General features: G+C 43.6%; 1 long non-coding RNA gene across 1 annotated transcript; it reads right to left on the bottom strand.

The window, feature by feature from the left end:
- Positions 1–4,935: 4,935 nt before the first annotated feature.
- Positions 4,936–22,505, bottom strand: LOC121092101. Its single transcript, XR_005829186.1, has 3 exons — positions 22,496–22,505; positions 17,999–18,000; positions 4,936–5,845 (listed from the first exon to the last, which is right to left on the bottom strand). It is a non-coding gene; the product is annotated as an uncharacterized LOC121092101 (long non-coding RNA).
- Between the last annotated feature and the right edge of the window lie 1,368 nt (positions 22,506–23,873).

The following is a 23,873-nucleotide window of genomic DNA, read 5'->3' as shown; positions in this document are numbered from 1 at the left end:
GGTGGGCACCTGGTGTCCAGCCAGGGTCAACCCACCAAAACTACAAAAAAAAAAAAAAAAAAAAAAAAAATCTGAGATTTATCCTGTTTTCCAAAAATATTAATGTAGATTCCAGGCACTATATCCATGCAAACAAGATTTTTAAACTCAACTTTGAGCAGTGCATGAGGAGAAGAAGCTGAATGGAACACACATGAAGCATGTGGAAGGAACAAGACCGCCAGATTTAGGCTCCAAAAGAAACGTTCAAAGTCAGATGTCACCAAACACCATGAAGTGCAAGACACCTGGAGCAGCGCACTGAGCATCATCCTCAGGAGGTGGCAGGTTCAGCTTCCTGGCATCCTAGAGCACTGAGCACAGTGGGATCAGGCATGACCACCAGCTGCCGCTCCTGCCCACCCTGCACCAAGCGGTGCCCATGCAGCAGGCAGCCCAAGCCACACAGCACCGAGCAGCAAGGTGGCTGAGGACATGGGCAGAGGCTGTGCCTGCACGGCTTGGCTGCTGGCTGCTGCCACATTGGCCACAGGGCACGTGGCTCTGGGGAGGGCGAGAACCAGGGCAAGCGGGGGCAAACCGCAATGCCAACACTCAGCCCCGTGACCTGGAGAGTGCTGTCAGTCACAGCGTCGGAGCTGGCAGGTGCCATTGGTACATCGAGAACCACTTTATCTTTGAACCAGTTACCAACCTTTTCTCCAAATCCATCATTTTCATGTATCTTGGAAAAATTTGTATGTGGGAAATAAAAAAATATTGCCTAATGAGCGTAATGGACTGAAGTAATCCCTGCTGTAGCTTTCATGAAGTCTACATTTCCATCAGGCAATAATAAGCCCCATTTTGCCTAATATTAGCCTATTGTATAACTTTACAAAATAATTATGCCTTCCAAGCTGTCTGAACAGCAGTGTATTGACAGCCAGCCAAACAAATGGGCATGAAAACAGGAACACACGTAAACACATCCTTAATATAATTAAAGATAAGGAGAAAGAGGTCAGCTAAAGCCCACTTTTGCACAAAATAATAATAACAATAAAAAAAAAAAAAGTCTGGATTTGGCTCAGAAAAAGCTTTGACAAAGTCTTACCTTCACTTTTTTCATTAACCTTAATTTTCTGGTCCTTTTGAGAATCTGTGAATTGCCATAAAAGCCAAGGTTACAGCTTGCTTCTTCAATTTTCCTGACACTGAACAAAAGGAAAAGAACATACCAAGAAGCCTTGCTCAAAAAAAATAGTCCTATAGTATTTCAGTGAAACTTTGCAGTCCCAGATGTGCCATACATTCAGGTTTCTGGGCATTGCTGACATTCAACCTGCCAACTAAATGGGCACTGAAGGAGCAAGGGTGTCAGGACCGGGCTGGGAGCACACCCCGAATGCCCAGCACCAGCAGCTGCAAGAGCCTCATGGCACCAGGCTCAGACAGCACGAGTACGGAGGATGCTTCAAGAGGTCATCTAGCCTACATCCACGCTCCTGGCCCAGAACCAAAAGTACCGAGACCCTCAGACAAGGTGCCGGCTGCCTGCCAGACCCTCTCAGAGTGCTTGATTCAAACCAAAGTGCTCTAAATCTCTTAACTGTAGACAACAATGCATCAAGATTTCATTTTACATTATTTTCAGTAGAAGATATTTTCTATGTTTGTTGTAAATTCACCAGAAAACATATGATATTATTGCTTTCTCAGAGAGCAAATAATAGCTAATAAATTTGTACTATAAACAAAGCAAGTAAGCTGACTGCTTGGGAACTGAATTTTACAAAGAGTTATCTTCTAATATTGTTCACGTTGGAGTCTTTTCTTTGTGGTGGTAATGCAGACTCTTCAAAGAGAAGGGTTCCCCTTCTCACCTTTTCTGTCCCCATGTTACCCATGAATGAAATGCAAACACTTGTTAATCAGTGAGTTTATTTAATGAAACTTCAAAGCATGTTGCACACAAAATGCTGTCAGCAGCTAGCATTTCAAATGGTTACTATTGATTCTGTGAAAGCCATTTTCAATTACCTTTGAAAACAATTGCAGAAGCAGTGCTCTTAAGCACGTATCTGTGGGAATGTATGATTTATACATGGGATGCAAATCCACAAAGTTAGAAGGATTCCAGAAAGCTAATAAAATATCTGATAAACATTACCCAAGGACAGATCCATTTCAATAGAAACACATTTACAGCATGCAACTCAAAGTGCATTTTTTGTAAGCAAAGACACTGGGAAAAAAAATAATCATCTTCTTTACAAAGATTTCCTCCCAAAAAATACAAGAAATCTTCTACCTGAGAAAATTCAGCAGTAGCTCAGAGTGCAGAGCGAGCTGGTGCAGCACAGAGCAGTCCCCTAACAGTCACTGCTGCTGTTTTATTACAGCACCCTCCGTTCACAAGAGATTTGGCCTTGCTAGAAATTGACTGAGCAAAAGGCGCTACTAGAAATGTGTCTGTAAAAGATCCCCATATACAAAAAAACTTAATTGATTGTAGAATATCTAGATTTTTGCATTTTAAAAGTTTAATTACTTTCCCAATTTCCTATCTGCTTAAACTTTCCAGGGTACTACATTCTTGTGCTCTACTGTTTGCAGTGATCTCTGAAGGAATGAAAAAAAAACATTTTGTCTTGAAAACAATTACAAATCAGGCATTCCGTTGCTTCAGTTTCCCTTCTGCTGAGCACTGATCAGTAACACTGATCAGTATTAGCCTCCAGCACACCAGACTAGCAGTTTAAAGACTTCCCTGAAGTTGGCAAAATTCAAACACAGTTTCTGGATTAGCACAGTGAAATAGTTAAAGCTGAAACAGCAAATACTTAGACCTTGCAACTAGTGCTTCAGCACTACAACCAACTGGCTGACAGGGACACTGTCTGCACGTGTAGATACAGAACAAATGGCTAAGTTGTAAGCAAGAATTGTGTTGTCTACAAAACGTACTACCCAGGAAGAGAACTAGTACAATCTGGCTCTGCAGTTGCTGATGTGGACTACTCAGCATTTTTTTGCCAAAGGGAAAAGTACATCCTGAAGAAGACTGTGAGCCTTCCTCCCAGAGACCCCAGCCCACGACCACCAGGTGTCAATGCACCTGCATCAAAGGGAGGAGATTTATGATAATGAGTTCCTGGAACTAAATGTAATAAGCCCACCTTTTCTTGGGAAGCTAATGAATGTGTATACTTCTGTGTAATAAGTATCTGCTTACTTATTACTTAACCCCTCGGTGTGCAAGTTAGGAGGAGCAATCCCCCTTGCACCAGCTGCCACAATAAACATACCTGCTTTATAACTCTCCATGAGTTACAGGGTTTGATTCCGCACATCAACAGTTGTACTTCAACTAGGGATCTCAAAGGCTCTTCTGCTCTCATCCCTGAAGGTCCTGCAAAGCTGAACTTGCTCTGGGAAGAGAAGGAAGGACGGAGCCAAATCCTTTCAGCTCCCACAGTACCATATCAAAACAACCTACAGCATAAAACCCTTTTTGGGTTCTGCCACCACACAGTCAGGATGGACAGTGGTCTAGTACCAGGACAAAGTACATTTAACTAGACCTGGAATCATTGCAGTTAACTTCTTCTTGGAAGGTGCGGGACTTGAAATCTGCTAGCAACAACAAACCATCTTTTAAATGCATGTTCTAGGGGTGTCTGTCCTCCTTTGTGCTTTAATAAGCCAACAAGTATTCATTATGTGAATAGCCATCAAGAGGAATACAAGACACCTTCCTCAGAGGCATGAGGAGAGCTGTGTTTAGAGAAAGGTTCAAGGGCAGTTACTCTGTTTCCAGAAGGACCAGTATTTTGTGTAAGGAGATTCACCACAGCCACTTACTGTAGATACGGCCAAGGAGAGCAGCTTCTCTCAGGACCAGACACTGATGCAGCAGAGAAAGCATCTCGCGTTTAGCGCTGTGCTTGGGCAGAGCCTGCCTAGCCCCAGGAACCACCTTCCAGCACCCCACATCCTGCACCCCGTGAACAACAAGAAGGGAAACACCAAGAGGAGGACGCAAGGTGACTCATCAGAGTGGCAGCAGTGACAGAGAACGGTCAACACGAGGCACACTGGGTACATGTGCTATATGAGATTAAACAGAACATGAAATATGCAGAGGTTTGGCTTACAGAAATGTAAAAAGTGATTGAAGAAGTTTGTCTTCTCTTTCTGCAGCTCACTCTGGTTCGCAATGCTGATTGCCAAAGGGCAGGAGGCAGAAATTATTGTACATCTATATCTCTCCCAAAGGATGAGTCCTCCTTCTTTGTTTGTGCTACGGGTGACCCCTGATCTGAGCCAGCATTAATGGTACCAGGTCATTCAGGAGGGAAGTCACAGGCAGCCAGGCTTGTTCGCAGCATGTCATCAAGGCTGCTCCCCAAGCAGCTGTAAGCTTCAGGCAGGAGGATCCTTTTCCCACACCTCACCTTAGCTTAGCTGGTTTAGTGCAGGTGGAACATCTCGAGCCCTTGCTCCCTTCCTCAGGTTTGCTTTTGGGAGCAGGAATCAGTAAAGCAGCACAGAAAGGAGGTGATCTTTTAGAAGGGCCAGTTGTTCAAATAAAAGCATTTTTGGCTCCTTACTGGCTGTCATGCTTTAAACATTTAAAGCTCAATGCTGTGTTTAAACGTCTCTTTGAAATGTCAACTTTTCAATGAGTACAGCAGTTTGTCCCCTATCTGTTGCTACATCAAGGAGACCGCCAGTGAAGACAGCTCAGCTAGAAACAAGGTTTCTGACAACTAAAACGCACCTAAGGTTAATGATGCATGTGTTTATACACACTTACATTAACCTGTAGAAGACAAATAGTAAAAAGTACAACTGAAAGTTTAGGAACCTACACTTTAATAGGTAGGGTGAGGACTCGGAGCAGACTCAAGTTCAGAAGTGAAACAAGCTCTGCCCTGGATCGTGGTCTGATGCGGGTCACCACATCCCTTTGGATTTGCATCATTTTCTCTCCCTGCCCCCACAGTCCTGTGTTCTCATATGCAGCTGTCAGCACACAACCTGTGCTGCGCACATCTCCAGGAGCCTTTCAGAAATCATTTTGAGGTCAGAGATACAGTGACAAGAGCTAGGTGCCGAGAAAAACAGCACATGGTGAATAGTTGAGATTTGAAAACTTGGGGAAGTTAGTGACTTTTGATGGTGAAACCCCTGAAAAACACACCTCATAGTCCCTCTAATATGGAGCTTTACAAAGTAACATCTTTTAACTTTGGAAAAACAAAACAGAGGTAATGCTGCTGTTCTGAAATCTTATTAAAACAACACCTTTTTCTTTTTTTTTTTTTTTTATTTTTCCATAAAGTCCATGACTTCCTCTTACTTCAAACCACCTGTGTCACTAGACAGAAAACCTCTGGAGGTAGTGCTGATTTACAAACACAGCTCAGCCTGTCCTGCTAGAGGAAGGCACGTTTCATTTTTCTTTAGCTACCAGCAGCACCATCCAGACAGCCATTTACTCAAGGTACTCTAGAAAGCACCAGTAACCAGGACCCCTCGAGCCTCCTCATTAATAAGGGGAGTCAGCTAGGTAACAAAGAACACTAAGTGGTCTGTGGTCACTGAGAAAACACACAGGAAGAGAAAAAGTAAGGACCTCAGCCAAATTGACATTGCTCAAGATAACATATCCACGACACAGGCAGCTCTTACTAAGCTTCTTACTGCTGTGGTGGAGAGACGGGACACAGCTTGATGCAAGCAAATGTCAATTTATTGTACAGAAGCACGAGCTTATATATACTTTCAGAAGCTGCGCGTTTTAAACAGATTGGTTCTTGAAGCGAAGCATTGCATCCTAGGCAATCCCCAATCGGTGCTTAACTACCATCAATTAACAGCAAGGTGTTACCTTTCCTTGGCGCCATCCGTCCCCCACTCCCCTATGCTCTCTCAGCAGGACTCATCATGTTAATTGTTGTGTCTATTCACACTCCTTGTCCTCCCAGGGTTAGTAACCTACAAGCTCCAGCACATTCCCCTCAGCTAACTGATTGCCGCCACCCATGGTCCTAATTTCCAGCCTGCTCCTGCATCTTACTGAACTGTAGATGGTGTACCTATTTACATGGCTTGTGGGGTTTGGGATTTCTGTGATTGTTGTTGGGGGTTGTTTTGCTTTAGTTGGTTGGTGTTTTAATATTGCACAGGCTTCTCTTCAGCTTTCCCAAAAGTCAGAACAAGTACTTTCTCCCTGGGTGGTCAGTGCGATGAGCCAGAGGACCCCTGGTTCTGGGTTGTTGGTGTTCACAGGCACTGGGCTGCAGGTGGTTTGGACAGATGTACCAAAGAGGGAACACAAACTGACATCTAGTGGCACAGTCATTCCTTCTGTTTGATCACAGGCTCTGACAGATCTGAAATCCGTGTTTCACCCAGCTCATCTTGTGATCAGAGTAAAAGCAGACCTCCACTGCAGCAGCATTTAGGACAGCGCTCCAAGGCTGCAACAGTTTGCCTAATAAAATTGTTGTAAAAGGAATTGCTGCAGGCTCAGCAGTTCTTTCTGGTCATTAGTCACCAGCTACATGGGGGAAATGACAGGCTGAAGGGAAATGAGAGGTTGAAGCTGATACAGAAAACATAAAGGAGGCAGAGAACCAGATAAAGTGTGATAGGCTGGGCTGGGCTGGAAATAAATCAATCAGTCCAAAGGATGGATATTAATCTCAAGGTCTGGCAAACAAATTTGCTTATTCTTAGCACCACGTTGCAAGAGGGAGCATTGCAGTGATACTTCCTGGAGAGTTATTCCACTGAAATGGCACCACCCCTACAACACTTAAGAGCTGTGCAGAAAATGTTCTTGAAATAACGAGTCATTCATGTTCTGAAATGTCCTGTATGCCCTCTGGAAGGAGCTAATGAAATGAGACTCACCTGATCTGTTAAGATGCAGTTACTGTTGGTACTTCTCATGATTTATGAAGCACTAAGTCAGGGAAATGCTGTAACCTGCAGGAGAGAACTAATGAGACGCTGGAGAGGCACTGTCTGGAGAAGCCTTGCACTGCTGCCATCCACCCTCGTGATGACTGTCCCTCCATGCAGCTGCTCCACAGGACTCGTGGCACAGGCTGTCATGCAGGGACACAGACCAACAAGCAAAGGCTGCAGCATTGTCACCATGGCCCACAGGCAGGAGATGTGTGGACAAATGGTAGCGCTCCAGGCATGGACTTGCAGTCATCTTGCATTGCTTCTCCAGCTTTTCTGACATTTTTCTGCTCCTGCCAGAATCACGCTTGTTTTCTCCGTGACACTGCTTTCATGCCGTTGTTCACGCTCCTCCCCAGGACCCAGAGCACCCGTAGGTGCCAGTGACCAGCAATGCTTGAGGCAGGGGAGGGTGCAAGGCTGAGGCCAAGCCAGGACAGCACATCTGGGATAAATTTAAATCAAAATAAGCTCAGTCTTACCTACCCTGAGTATAGAGGGAAGAACATTTCTTATTCAGATCAGGTGTGATTGATGGCCCTGATAACATAGCCTCCACTCAGATGCTGCAGGGAACTTAATCTAACATTTGTTAGTAAAGAACAAGGCTTTTCTCATGGACCTGTGCCATTGTATGTTGTTTTCAAAGGGATAATTAAAGAAAATTAGTAACATTTGATTAATCAAAGAACTGAACTTTAAAACAGAACTAGATCCTTCTGAAATATTACATTGATCAATGGGATTTAAAATTTAGGTTGAATTAAACAATTCATATGCCTTTATTGAGCTTTACTTTTGTTCACATTGGTCTTTGATCCATTGATATTTCTGTGCCATGGGAGAAAAAAAAAAAAAAAAAGGAAAATACCTAAATATTATGCCTTGTCACTTCAAACCCTCAATTTTAGATTTACATAAAACCAGCAAGATCAGGAAAGGCCTTCCCATCTTCTACATCTGATTTTATTTTCTGCTGTTTTTGTTGTTGTTATTGCTCCTATGTATTATGGAAGGTAGAAAATTAATGCATTAATGTCATAACCAGTGATGTGTTAATTATTAAGAACTCTAAAAGGCTGAATTAATTTGTACTAAATTAGTGTAAATTATATAATAAGTAGATTGCTCATGATTGGTTGCTTTTTCTTAGCTTTCCCTCTGTAAGTTTAGTCTTGTTATAAATTGAGACCACAATGGATCATAATCCAATTAAAATTTTATTAATTATAGCAAGTAGAATATGAGCAAAGACAGCGCTGGACGACAGGGGAGTCTGCGCTCCACCAACTGCCGTACTGAGCAGTTCAAACAGTCCCTTTTTATACATCTTTACTTCCATGTTCATGAGGTAGTGGAGTCATGCTTTTGTTGTTAGGGGGGGTCGTTTTCTGCCTCCTGCTGGTCTTCCTCCTTTGTCTCATTGCCCTGTTTCTGTCGGTTCCTGGACACCTGGTGGCATCCTGGACACTTGGCGGTGATCTTATCTTTTCACAAGTGGCATCCTGCACACCTGGCGGTGATCGTATCTTTTCACAAGCGGCATCCTGGACTCCTGGCAGTGATCGTATCTTTTCACAAGCAGCATCCTGGACACCTGGCGGTTATCTTATCTTTTGTTGTCTAATCTTTACATTTACATATGGGCTTAACATAAATTTAAATAAACAATACCCTAGTCCATAGTTTCTTACAGTCTTCTCATTTATAGCCCTGCCTAAGAACTCTTATCAGTGTATTCATCCTTGTTCTTTTGATACAGAATAAATTAGGTTCTCCAGAAAGCCCCACATTAACATGCTTTGCAAGAACCTACTAATCCACAAGTAAGGGGGATCTGGAAATAAGCTATCCTTTTCCACACACACACACACAGAGCAGAGCTTCCAGAGGAGCTCTTTGGTTTACAAAGTTTGGTATTTTTAGAAGCCTTGCACTTTATTTTTACACGGGGAATTTAGGGATCAGAGTAAGATTTCCATATGCACTTTTATACAGTTATATGAAGTGGGTTTGTGGTTTGGTTTTGGGTTTTCTTTGAGCTGCAAAGTAGCCTTGTGGGGGCAGACCAGCCCCTCTGAGCAATGGAAGAGGTATCTTCCACCCCAGGGGTCTCAGCGTCTCCACTATTGGTGCAGCTCAGCCACCTCTCAGCCATCATCACTGCCTGTGAAGCCATCACCCCTTCAGCCACCACCACATCTCTCTACCCATCCAGCATCACCTCTTGCCCTCACCGAGCCATCACACCCACAGGACAGAAGGCACCCACAAAGATTTAGCTACTGTTTTGAGGGGGTTTGCTTTACATCTTTACAAAACTTCCCCCAAAAAAGCCATCGCATGGCTAAACCTGCCCCTGCAGAGACAAGGCAGGAGTGCTCAGCATGCCCTTCCTCTGAGAGCACCCCATTCTTCCCTTGAACCCCAGCAGAGTTGCAGCAGGTGGGACTTGTTCTGCAGGGCAGCCTTAAAGACAGCTTCTCCCACTTCTCTGAAAAGTCCAAGTAAACAGGCTGGAGTGGGATCTCTGCAGGGTGGGAATTAATGTTACTGGGTTTAGGCAGGCTCTGTATAATGAACAGAGTGAAAACAATGGTGGAGGACAGGGCTGTGATTCAGGGAGAAATGGACTCCTGTAAAAGTACAGGAAAGGCTGAAGGAAGGGGAGCCAGGGCTTGTGCTTGCTTTCTGTGAAGAGGCTTGCTGTGGCCAGCGCTATGCAGAAGCTGAAGCTGTGAGATTTTCCGTGTCTGGCAGACAACACACGTGGACCAAAAGGGCAAGCGTTAATGGTGGAGTTCAGGCAGAACTGTGGTAACCAGCTACAGAATGAAGGCATGAAAAGCACTGCTGGGGCGATGCAGAGGTACTGCGCTGTGAGGAGGAGTGAGTGCTCACACAGGCGGAGGCAAGCTGGGCAGGATCTAGGAAAAGATCTCTAAAAGTGGCAGGAAAACTTCACTTGCACGGAGGAATGGAGAAGACCCTACTTATCCCATCATCCCGGAGAAGCTTAACATTCTAGACTGCTGCTTAGTCTCACCAAAGTAAGAAGGTGTCAGAAAAGTACGTTTGAAGTTACAAGGCTAGAAGCTGAAACTAAAGAGACCTGGACCAGAATTTTCAGGTATTGCTTTTTTCGTTTTGCATTTACAAGGGTAAGTAAGTATTGGAACAGTGTAGTTCGGAAATTAAGTAGGTTCAACATTAGCCAGATACTTAACATCAAGGCAGATGGCCTCCAAAATGTACATCCCAGTAATGTGACGTATGTTTGGTATACAGCCTTGGCTGATCTTCCCATGGGGGTGTTGCAGGAGGGTGGGTACAAGTCTTTCTGGCCTTACTGCCATTGAGCTGTGAAACTATAAACTTCAGGTAAAAGTAAAAACTATAGATAAAACTTTAAAATGGGCTTCTAGACAGGCTTCAGGTGCACTAGTAGGAAGTGTACCCCAGGCTGTCAGGACAGAGGGTGATCTGTGATAGCTGCCTCAAGCTTGCTTTGCTGTAGACCCTACCTACGCTACCTTCATGGGGTGCACGGGTCTGGGAGAATACTGTCTTTTGCTTGGTGGATTTACTGAATAAATGCATCAGTCAGTCTGTATCTTGACACTTTGGAAGTTCCCTGGCTGAAGAGCATGGGGGTCTAGATCATCAGGCAACCCTTCTGCCAGGGACCCATTTCTTTGTAACATCACTATAGCTGATGCATAGAAAGAGAGCTATGAAATACTACTGGAGACAATATTAAGAAATTTTCAATACCATGAGATTTTCATGAACTCTTCCCTAAAGTTTCATCCAGCAAAGGGTCATTGAAAGTTAGCCCATACAGATGTTCTGTAGTCTGACCTCTTATCACTCATGACTGAGAAATCTGGTGGTTGTTCAGTAGAATGTTAGACAGCGCTACCCTTTCCTACCCTTCATGGAGGGTTCATGTACACAGCATGTATTTCATCTGAATTTTCTGTTGTGACTTATTTTTATGAGTGGGTCTTCTGTGGTTACAGATGACTGTTGGTGTGTGATGCTTCTACTGTCTGAAGGAAAGTCAGTTTCTGCTTCTTCATTAACAACTCTCTGGGCAGGAAAACTGGCACGTCAATCATAGAATCACAGAATGGTTTGAATTGGAAGGGACCTTAAAGATCACCTAGTCCAACCCCCTCTTGGGGTCTGGGAGTCCAGTCCAACTCACAGTAGATAATTTCTTCCTAATATCTAATCTATAGCTGCCTTCTTTCAGTTTAGTGCCATTCCCCCTTGTCCTGTCACTGCATGCCCTGGTCAACATGAATATTAGCCATGTTCTTGCATAAACTTTATATCTACAGTTAAAGAAGAAAACTGTATGTGAAATTACCCAAATCAGATAAAAAGGTAACCTCTTCACATGATGAATTTATTCTCCTTGCTCTACTTTATGAAGCTTTAGGTTTTGAGTGAACCAAGTTTTGATAGTGCGAGATCGTCCAGAACAGCATTGGAATTGCTTTCATTCTCTCACTATGATTTTGTCTTGCCTTAGGAAATGCCACAACCAAAATAACAAAGGGAAGTTAAGAAGTTACCAAACCAAATCTAAAGCAGCAGTGAAGGAAGAGAGTAGCAGTGAAGGAAGAGTTTCAGAGAAAGTCACCTTTTGATTTCTTTCCACTGATGCTCTGGCTTTTCTTGGAGACTCCACCAGCACCATTTGCTTAGGCAGAACTTTGGCATTCCTAGTCCAGATATAAGATGGATACTTGGATGAAAGCTGTAAGGCAGTTACTGTCCTACTCCAACAGGTGACAGGGAACTCAGCCCTTTCCTGGTAGACCTGAGGAGCAGTTTGGGGGCGGGGGGGGGGGATGCTACAGTGAAGTAATTAGCACTTTATGATTTAATGAGATATCAGAAATTGTCCCTGCTGAAAATCTTGGCAAAAGAAAAAACAATGTTGCCCATACCCTCATCTGTATGTTACTGCAAAGATTGCCTGATGCAAAAAAGATGTAATTAAGTCTCCTAAGAGCATCTAAACGAAAAAAAATGCCTGTACTAATTTTGCTAATCTTGCCCGCTGTGCCTGAAAAGTGTAATTTAAGTCCATCCTTCATCACTGGTGTTATAATTCATAAGGATTTCAAAACAGCCCATACAACACCCTTCACATCTTCACTTTCCACAAATTTAAGGCTGCACACTTTGAAAGCAGGAGAGGATTTCTGCATGGACAGAAAGGACAGGTCATGGTTCAGAGATTTCCAGATGTTTGCATTTTCCCTTTCAAAACATATCCTTTTAAAACAAACATATCCATCCATTTAGGAACAGCATCTCACATCCCATCTCACACCGTCTTTCCTACAGATGATGCTGCAGCTCTGCAGTTTATAGAATGAGATTTTAAGGCCAGTAATAGGAAATGAGCCAGAGGGAAACACATTTGTGCTCCTGAATTTTAATTTCAGCAGGCACTCCCCTGTGAAATACACACAGTCCATAACTTGAGAGCAACTCCACTTTTGTGGAAGTCGTGGCAATGACTCATGTAACGAGTGATCTATTTTTACCAGCCCAAGAAAATGCACTTTTCTTTACTAGTTTAGAAACTGCGCATGAATAATTTAATACAAGCCTCACTTCACACTCATGTATAAAATATGCCTACTATGAGTAAGGATTTCAACTGTACATGATAAGCAGCTATTGACATGATCAGTGCTTGCATCCATAACACCAAGAGGCAAAATTCAGGGGAAGCGTTACCTTTAGAATTTACCGTCTGGCTGACAGAAACCCACATGTGCCCAGAGAGTGGAATAGCTGTGTCTTTATTCCACCTTCCAGCACATGCATGCATGCACAAACACACTTTTTCAAGTTTCCCTGCAGGGGATGTTGCCGGTCTCTGAGAGGTGACCCTGTTCCCATGCCCCAAGTATGTTATTGTGAGAACTGCGTGATTCTCCACTTCTCCAGCTTGGCCTTGGTAGCCAACAATGCAGCACCATCGAGCCACAAATGCAAGTTGTTGCCTGAAAGCAGTGCATAAGCAGTTTTGATAGTTTCTTTTGACATCCCCATGACAAAACCCTGCCTCTTGCTTGTCAAGACCTCCAGACAGCTGTGATCCTCTCTCACTCCCAGAAGTTGGTGTTCAAACACCAACCTCCCATCAACATCATTTGCAAGACCATTCTCATAGACTCATATAATGGTTTGGGTTGGAAAGGATATTCAAATATCATCTAGTCCAACCCCCCTGCCATGGGCAGGGGCGTCTTTCACTAGACTAGGTTGCTCAGAGCCCCATCCAACCTGAATTTGAACACTGCCAGGGAAGCATCCGCAACATCTCCATAATTTTTGGTCTTATCCTTTGTTTAGGTCAGCCAGAGGGACAGCTGCTCCCTGTCTGAGGCCATGGCCCTGAACAAGTCCTTCCTGGAAGATAAGCTCGATGTCCAGTCCAAAGCTCCAGGCTGGTCCCACAGCCCATGTGGTGCTTCCCCTTGCTGTGACGCTACTCCACATGCTCATTCTCTGGATCTACTTTTTCCCTTTCCCCACAGGAGACCTGTAGGACAAGAATATGGTTCTGAGGATGGCAGAAGTGATAGTTTTATCCATAGGTCCAAAAAACTTAAAGCAAACTCCTTCACTACAGACTTTCTGATAGTCAAAGCTTCTTGCTGTCGTTTCAGGACCAGCCTGGCCTCGACCATCCTTTGTCTTAAATGTCATGCCTTTGAGCACATCCCCAGCTGGGGCAGGCTGCCCTTCTCAGGTGTGCACCATGAACTCCAGGCTGCCCGGTGGAGAGAGGGCTCAGAAGCCCTCAAGCAGGACAGCCAGTGGCAGCAAGGCCATAGCACCTGGCAGGCTAGAAGCTCATTCAGGTTGAGTGGAGAAAATTCTTCTCAGAAATTCAGTTTCAAGCAAAATTTGAGGACTTTTTGACCCTTACCCAGAGCTTGTGACTCCGTGCTGGTCAAGCTCAAGGATCTCCACAAGCTCAAGGCCATGAGGACAGCTGACATTTACACAGTGTAATCACACCCCAGGGAGAACCCTCAGGTGGGAAAAGACAAGTCCAGTTTGCTTGTTTCAAAATGTCTGAATGAATTAGTTTTTTACTTCTTCATCACTGTAAAGCTGTTGAGTTTTGTTTGATCTGAAAGCATAAACCAGGGAAGGCAGGATTTCCAGTCATCAGGAAGAAATGTTCTAGGTTTGCCAAAGCAGACTACCTGATAGCCACAGATTAAAAACATTTTTTTTATTTTTTTCCTAGCATAGGCTGCCTGGTTTCAGGCATCACGCTCCAAGCCTACCAGAAGATACTTAATTCAGTGTGCTTCTGAAGGTGGTGGCATGTCATTGAGGTGACACCATGCAAGAAGACAATGATCCAGTCAGAGAGGACCACAAGATCCAGTACTTCTGTATCACTTCATGTGCAGCAAAAAGCAGCTCTTTGAGGTGGTACTTCCTAAAGTGACTTGTCTGCCACACTCTGCAAAGCATGTTACATGCTGCAGTGATGGATAAATGGAGCGACTAATGGCACTCACTTCTCTACCCTGCATCTTACAGAATTTGTTCTTCAACTCCTAAACAAGTTTGTTTATGTAATTGTAGAGGCTGGGCTATGGTTAAGATAAGCTGCTATTTTGTTCTAGATCTGAAATTTTATTTTCCACAGACACACTGAGTTAAAAAAAACTATTGTATATTCCATTTGTGTGTGTAACAAATATTTATGTAATTCCTTTAGCTGGAAAATGGACACTGTTACCTTTATGGCTTCCTCCATTATTTTTCTTAAAGATAATGCCAACTAATCAATAGCCATGACACACTTTAGACAACCAGAGCAAATGACGTTGTATGCAATCATATAGTATCTGCCTTCATAGTTCTGGAAACTAAGTCAAAATTCTCTCCTAAGTCCTATTTTTTATCCAATCAGATGTGCACTTATTAAAATTACATTGAATGAACTTGCTTACAACTCCTAAGCTGGTTCACATCTGCTTTGTGCTAGATCTCTCCCAGCACAGCTCTAAGGAAGAGCCAGCACAACCGCAGCATGGTGTAAACAAGTGGTCTGGGACATGGAGATTGTATCCTTCCTTAACGTTTGTCATCCCATTACAGTGCTGTGATCTTCCTGTTGGCTTGAAGAAATTCTGAAACAAGGAATAGCTTCATTGCATGAGCAATAATTACTGCATTCCATTTTTCTTACATATTTTCCTCCCAACCTTTAGAAATCTGCAGGCGTATTTTCAGAGCATCAAGCCTGAATTCATATTTGCACAATCCATCCACTGAAGCCATGTTTATCCTGTAATTAAGTGAATGGCACACAGAGCAATGCTGACCACCTGAAGCTTTCTGAGTCTTCCATCCTATTGATCTGGGCACCCAGCAGGGGAAAGCTGTTATGAGCACTAGTGGATTCCTATCCATATACCCAGTCTTTTCTGTGCTCAAACTCATTTCTTTGTTTGGGAAGTTGAACTGGAATTGAAAAGCATGAGTTAAATATTTCATGTTGTGCTGGAGTGTATAATTCATGATCAAATCCTTCAGAAAGGAAAAGAGAAGACGGAACTGCAAAAGCTTTAAATAAAGTATTTTCTTTAGCTTGTAGACAGATTGCTGAAAAAGTGCTTTCCCCTTCTCTGTTGGTGGTGTAAAGAAAATTAGAAAATAACATGTGATAGCAGTAAAACCAGAAACACTCAAAGTAGATTTCAGAAATTATTTGTTATTGTTTGTAGACAGATGCATTTAATGTTTTATACATGCCCCTCCAAAGGCACTCTCTTGCACTTCGTTCCTCCACATTTCACACCCTCCCTTAGGAGCCAGATGTATTTGCCTCAACATGCAAACAGCTCCACATGTTGTTAATTTGTTGTGCTGACCTGGGGAAGTCCCAGATGGGGGTATTTAACAGTGCAGATCTTACAGAACAGGCTTCACTCCATGAAGTCAGGTGTGACTGTCTTAGTAGTAGGAACCTTGAAGGTCTGCCACGCTGACACCTGGGGTGGCATGGATGATGTCTGTGCGCACCTGCATCCCCTGGGAAGGGTGCCGATCTCTGGTCACTGGCTCCTGCTTGGGACCAGTTGTGGGGGTGGAAGAACCTCTCAGCCATCCCAGCAGCTCCTGGTTTGCCAGCCCTACTCTGGAGGAAGACCACCATTCCTCCACAGCTTACACTCCCGTAAGGACAGCACAACCGTCGGGAAGCCCTGAATCACTTATTTCTGCAAAAAGCAAGCCTTGCTGAGGTCTCTCCCCTGGCAGGGGCTATTACTGCTGTCATTTAATACTCGCACAGCTGTGGTGCTTTGCATGCCCTGATCTGTGGTGTCCCTGAGGAGCACATATCCTGGTCCCAATGCAGCAGCAAAACAGATGACACTTTGCTCCTGTGCTGGAGGGCTGGGGAAAGACAATGAATCATGTCTCCAGCACATCTGAAGACCTCCAATCTTTCCTGTCAATGGTCACCACTGGGAAAAGCCTGGCCCTGACCTCTTCACACCTTCCCTTCAGGTATTGATCCACATGGACAAGATCCCCCTGAGCCTTCTCTTCTCCAGGCTGAGCAGTTCCAGCTTTCTTAGCCTTTCCTCATAGGAGAGATGCTCCAGACCCCTCATCATATTTGTGGCACTTCACTGGGCTCTCTCCAGTATGTCCATATCTCTCCTATACTGGGGAGCTCAGCTCTGGACACAGTCCTCCACATATGGCCCCACCAGTGCTATGTAAAGGGGAAGGATTGCCTCTCTCCACCTGCTATATTTGAGCACTGACCTTAACAAAAACATCTGAAAAACATTTTAAAAACAAAACAAAGAACATAAAAAATTCAAAGAAGTCATCATTTTGGGGAGTCTTTTTCACCCTCATGGTGGCAAACAAAGATCTTGGATGAGAGACTTTCATTTTTTTCAGCCCATGGTTCAAGCAATTTCCAGTATAATGAGAACCCTGTGGTGTACCTCTGAAGCAGGTCTCTGAGGAAACAACTTGCTTTTGGAAACTGGAAGTATGCCTGACAGAGTTTGTGCTCTGTCCTCTACCACTTCTCCAGGGCATACAAGGTTTCAAATACACTCTGAAAGCACTGGCTGCTGTTTAGCTTCCCGGAGAAACTGTTCTGCTTTGCTCTGTTTCTGTAACAGAGATCCAAATTGTCCGTTGGTGGTTTACAAAAGCAGCAAGTTAATGCTGTGCTCCCTTCGGTTTCATGTAGAAAATAATCACAGAGCTTTGACAACTGAACAATAGACAATTGATCGTGGTCTCTGTGCTTTCTTTGAAGAAATCTGTGAAAAAAAACACCTCTTTTTCACATACAGTTAATCATGCCTATGAGACACTATCAAAGTTTTGTAAAATTGGGGGAGTTTCAGATGGCATGATCGTGCTGCCATGGTTACAGCTGTGTACTTGTTGCCATGTGTATCAAACTACAGGGCAGATTTTCTAGAGACGTAAAATAAGGGAAAGCATCAAAGAAGAATTAGAGCAATTTTATATAAACTGTGAAACTGCGAGCATGCAAGATACTTGGAAATGAAACATGTTAAAGGTTCTTTCCTTGCCGTATTGAAAGGTGTCTTGTAGGAATGACTGTGCACCGATAGATACCAGCAACAGCAAGCCTGACCCTGCGCGTGATGCTGTGGTGCCAGTGCAGCTGCCCATCACCACTGGGGTCAAGGCCTGTGATGAGATATTGCTGCCACTGCTGAGATTTGCCCTTTTAAAGGATTTCCCCATTACCTTTCCATATAGATATTTGTTACAAAGGATGCAGAATGAAGACAGATTTCTTTTTTCTCTTGTTCCTACACGGAAGACAAAAATTTGAATTAATAGAAAAAAAATCACAAACATATCTACATCTGTGCCAAAGAAAGTCTTCATGAAAGCCAGTGCCTTGAAGTAACACCTGTACTTCAGGACAAGCTAAGTTAAAAAGCAAACAAGAGTATTTACTTATAACAGCTAGCAGAGGCAACACAATTTGAAAAATTATTACAAAAGACTGAAGTGGAGAAAGAAAAGGAAACAACACTTTGAGAAAAATACTGTATGTTAAAGGTATCTGTTTACCACCCTGTCTCCAGATGGTTTATTACTGGGCATACTGACATGATCTGCCACGTCAGAGAGGTCCTTCCTCCACACCTCAGGCCAGACTCTTTGGAGACACGTTTTCTGGCAAGGCACACAAGTGGTGGCACATGGACCCTTCCCAGTGTCCTCCAGGGAGTTTGGTTCCATCCTGCGTTAAGGACATCACTAGGAAACCTCCTAGCCTGGTATGGCTCTTGGACTATGGCCCATTACTGCTCTTTCTTGTGAGTGGTGATGAAGCTGCAAAACATAGTCCAGAGGTGATCAAAGGGCCTTGGGCTTCAGGGCCTTGGGGTGGTTGGTAAGGGAATCTGGAGCACAGGTAATTCCTTCCTCTCTCGTTCCTGTTGTGGGCAGCAATGTCCAGCCCATTTGAGCATGGCTCTGTTGCTGGTGTCGCTGCCACAATTTCAAGTTTTCTGGTAGGGAATGATCTACACAGCATCAGACCTGCTGGCATCAGATGGGATTCACCTTTCTTAAAGGGGGAAGAGGGTCTTTGTTCACGAGGTTTCCAAAATTTTGAAAGGAAAATAAAATAAAAACAAACCTAGCTGTAATATCTAGCAGATATGAGATGCTGTGAATAGAGAACTTTCTAAACCACAGGGTCATGAAGTCCCTGTTTATCATCAAAACTTTCTTCCTATACTCTTTTCAAACCCAGTGTGTGATCTTGCACTTCCATTTTGCTGGCTGTTCCCAAATTTACACTCATTTGCTCTGCCAGATTTCCTCTGGTTCTGTCCTTCAGCATGCAGGCTTTTCAAGAGGATCAGAATTTAATCTTCATCCAGGAATCCTTCATCTGAATTTTTAATCATCAGTCTAAGTCACAGACCAGCTGTGCCATCAGTGTCATGACTATTTATGACGTTACTTGTTTTAAGAATGGTTTTGCCTTTTGATATTGAAGCAGGGTGATTTTCTCCACTGGCAGCTGCTTTCACCGTGTTTGGAGGCAGCACTGAAGCTGCAGAGCAGCCCTGGGAAGCGGTGTCCTTGGAGGAGCTGGGAACCGACAGAGTACCTGTACCTACCCTGATCCCACATGCTCAGCAGTGTGGGCTGCTGCCCAGTGTGGGACTTGTTTATAAACATCAGCAATCTCACTGTCATTAAACGAGTGAATGGTTCCAGTTCTACGTGAGTCCAGCAAACCCAGCAAAACCGTCCCACCAGAAAATCCTTTCCACAAGCGTGACAGACTTTTCTTTATACCAGCATGACAGACTTGTGGCTGCTCAGACAGTTGTCCTACACCGCTGCATCCTTCTGGCCTCCTCCAGTAAGCACCGGTGGTGCCGTTGGGGTTGTAACTTCTTATGATCCAAACTAGCAGACTGTGCTTCAAAAACTGATACACAGTCCTGCTGGTGTACCTGTGTTCATACCAGGCATCTTGCTTACATCTAAAGAATAAGTAACAAGTAATAAATAAAAAACACACAGTATTGGAGACTCAAGGGGAATTAAGATGTTGGAACATGGAAATCTTCTGCTGCATATTAGGAAAAATATTTCCCCATGACAGTGGTCCAATACTGGAGCCCAGGTAGCTGAGATCCAGCGTGGTGGGGATATCTTCATCCGCACAGACATTCCAAAAATAATCATTTATGACCTTAAGCAAATCTTGACATAGGTGTGATCAGTCTGCCTTTGAGCAGGGGTTTGGATCAGATTACTTCCAGAGGTCTCTTTTAAACACCACTATCCTGTAGTTGTGTCATTCCATAAATTTTAATTGAATTCCCTAAATGGGTAGGTTTAAAAATTTAAGCATAAAAACTTGTGCTAAAAAAAGAGAAGTGCTAGTCCTTGCTTGTTTCTCTTTTTCTCTTAATGTATAAAATCTTTCTCTCTCTCTCTCCATATTTATGCCCACATAAACTTATCTATGGAAGGAGAGCAAGAGAGAAAATTCTAATTCTCAGTATAACTAAATGCACACATATGTTGTCATGCACATGTGATAGCACGTGAGAATGATTTACAGGATCCTTACTAGATTTATCACTCTCCTTTGGGGCTTTTCATCTTTCAAATTTTTAAAGATTGGCTGTGATTTTCAAAACTGATAAATAACAAAAACATTCTATTATTAAGTTAAACAAAGTTTAATCCATTATCTTGCTCTGCACTTGTGTTCAGCTTTGAATTGCCCATTCAAAATTTGACTGGGATTTTAGAACAAATGAGATGAATCTGATGAACACTCTTCTACACTGCCAAATTTCTTCAGTGCCTGACACCCATTGTGGAAAGCCTGAAACTAGCGTAACAGGGCTTACAGCACCTGTACAAACACGGATACAAACTTTATTGTAGAATAAAAATTCAAAAGGAAGTCAGATTTCGAAAGGACTCCCCAGCGTATATTGATGATGGGGTGCGCACACACTAGTTCACATTACCCCCCTTTCCCATGTTAACCTCTGTTTCCTCAGGATGTTTTTGAGGACAATGATGGATGTCTATAGGAATGCACCTTCCAGAAAAGTCTGGTCATGGACAACTCCAGGGGGACCTTAACAGGAAAATCTCATGTGAAATATATGCAGTCATAATTTTGAGTGGTGGTGTTGGCAGAGTTGCTAGCTGAAAAATCTAGCGTGGTGTTCGGCCCTCACACGCCTTGTCTTTGCATGCATACTCCTAAATATTCTGTCTAGCTGTTCAAAGAGTTTTTATTCAAGAGGAGATAATTTTAGCTGGAAATTCTTGGTACTTCGGCAGATCGCAGTTATATTTCCTCCCAAAAAATAAGAACCTGCTTCGGTTCCAGTTATCTACCTCTCCATCCCACTGGCTCAGTGTGTGTGTAGGTCCAGACAATGCTGGGATGCAGACACCTTCCTGGCCAGTATACAAATTATCATCAGTGGAGTTTTGCATGAATTCCCTCAGACACTGAAGATGCAGCTTCTTGGAAGTATAGTTATCGGAGACCACATCTTGGTTTTGCCCATGTACAGAAAGGTCTCCCCACAGCCTCAGAGGCCGTGTGCCACACACCAAAGCAGGCTGTTGGTAAAGTGCCATGGGCTATCACTTTGCTTTAGCTAATTTGGTGAGCTTAGTGACTCCCACACACTGAGAACTGCAGACATAAATATTTAATATCAAGGCATGGAGAGCTGCTAGCAGCTGAGGCTGGCTCTGCCTTTACAATCCAAAGTGAGGGAGGAGGTCCTGTAATCGGAAAGTAAAATCAGGGTGTCTGAAGATAATTTTAACTGAAGATTTTGGCCCTTCCAGTCCATGTTACATACCAGCCTGAGACATGCAGTGCTAAATTTTCCCTGTAGGAACAAATCTGTAGGCTGGTATTAACCCAGACTGCCTGGAGGTGCTTCTCGGTACGAAGCCCTTCAGCATCACCTCTGCCGTGCTAGGGCAGTCCCTGCAGCAGGTCAGTCACTCTCCCCCAGCCAGCCCGCACATCAGAACTAGGGTACAGTTTACAGAGGCATTCACACTGATACCAGCTGACTCTCAGTGGCCTCGAGCTGCCCTCTGCAGCATCCTGCTCTCCTGGGCATCTGGACCAGGGGGTGGGCTCAGGCACACTCCTGTCAAGTCCACAAGCAGGGTCATCCTTCCCAGCAAACTGCAGTGGAAGGTTGAACCCATCTCTCTATTTTCACTTTATTTTAGGGGCAAGTATGCATATCTTAGGCAGTTAAATGTGCTTAGGACTGTTCTCTGGCACTGAGTTGTAAGGTGTGATGTGGGTGCTGCTGTTAACACTAAGCTGTCATGCAGGGGCTACATCCAGAGCAGGGATGCTTTATCCACTTGCCCAGCAGGACCAGTCTATGGCCTGTATTTGCTCCAAAATCATCTCTTTCACCCTCATTTTTGATCCTATTTTTAGAGTCCTGTTTGTTGTGGCAGGACAGGTCACACCCAGCCCAGCAATTGAACATCAGGGCAGCCAGGGCTCTGCTGGTCCTTGTCTGCCTATGCTAGAGACCAGAGGGCCAAAGTCAATGGCCCTTCACAGATCCACCTGCCAACAGTATGTGCAAATTGCTTGCCTCTCCTGGCCATGCAGCAGACCGAAAGGGTAGTAGTGTGGCATGCAGAGATTGCTGTCCTGTGACAGTCCCGTCAGGCTCAGATTTCTTCAACATTTCTTCCGAGCCTCTGAGGCCATCAAGAGAGGGCTGTTAGGGAACAACCACCCCTGTGTTTCAGCCACAGAGGGCACCTCAGCTGACAACCCCACCTACAATGCCGAGCTCCGGCAGTGAGAGCCCAGCACTACCCTGTGGCCCTGCGGCTAGGTGCCCTCCACGATCTGCCTCTCCCTTTCGGACAACCAAACCCAGAAAAATAAAGTCAGTGCATGAACAACATCGGAAGAGGAAGAGCAGTGCATTAAATATGCAGACACAAAGGGGCCAAGAACACCAGCAGACTGAAAATTGCCAGATGAGATCAGTTAGCATTAAGATAAAGTTAAAAATTTATTGGTGGTGTTTCACACAAATAATAATAAAAAAAAAAAAAACAACAGATAAATAGACCTAACAGGAACTGCTTGTGTGAATGCACAAAGCAAAATCTGTGATCAGGAATTCCAGTAAAGGGCACCAACTTCAGACTCCAGATAAACAGAAAAAGTAGAAAATTGCTGAAAACTGAAGACCATATCAGAGGTCTTTTATTATAATTAACTGCTTTTTCAAGCTTCCCTGTTGAGATTACTTTCAACCTGTAAACTCCTGCTATGTATGAAATACTAAGATTATTAGCTTTACTAAATGAACTTGGATGCCAAATACCCTTTTTCCTCTGCTGAAACAGCATCTTGAAAAGTGTTAGTGTGGAGCGTCCACATCATTCTGCCAGTGTCCTTATTGACCTTTTCTTATATCTTTAAAATATCTGTGGATGAATTTGCACTTGAAATCGAAGAGCTTAGTTTTGCTGAAGGGCATTAGTACATTAGAAATGTCAGCCTTTGAAACAGATATCACAAGGCGTTTAGTTATAAAAAGCAACACAATTTTAATACCTGACAAAGACAAGCTTAAAACATTTCAGTTAAGAGACACAGCTGATTTTCACCTAAATACAGCAGGAGAAATATACTGTCACTTGTTTCCCAAAGCCATCTTCTCACAAAGCTGATGCAGCAAAATTGTGCTCATGAGTTCCTGGGGGAAATTCCTTTTTTTAAATTTTTATTTTCTCCTTTCTAACAGAACATAAAAACTCATAGCAAGGGCAAAAAGCCAGACAGATAACAGACAAGTCTGTGAAGAATTTAAGGTGATTGGAAGAGGTAATGAAGAAATCAAACTTGATATACTTGCTGTTTCATTACTTTTCTAGTAAAGCTGCCGGGATCACAAGCTCTCTGCACATACTAACATTCATTACTGCTTGAACAAAGGTCACAGAGGGTTTGCTGCAATTCTTTTGCTCTGCATGCATCACTCATCTGTCCAGTTATCATTGCATCGTCACTTTACAGATGCCTTATAATCCATGACACAGACACGTCACTGAGTTTGGTGTAGGCACACAGCTCTCATCAGAGTTAGGTTTAAATTAATCAAAAGCAAGTTTTATAGCAAAGACAACTTCCCTTCTTGATCAGAGGAGAGGACCAAATGCCCAGATGAAAGCTGCTCATGTCCTGTGTCACAAAAACCTTTGTGAGAACCACATTGGTAGTGTCTGATAATAACCAACATCCACTCACTCTCCATATTGCAACAAATATT

Source organism: Falco naumanni, chromosome 7, assembly GCF_017639655.2.
Source record: "Falco naumanni isolate bFalNau1 chromosome 7, bFalNau1.pat, whole genome shotgun sequence".
NCBI classification, from domain to species: Eukaryota; Metazoa; Chordata; class Aves; order Falconiformes; family Falconidae; genus Falco; species Falco naumanni.
The sequence above is the reverse complement of the archived record's forward strand: the minus strand, read 5'-3'. Positions and strand labels throughout refer to the sequence as shown.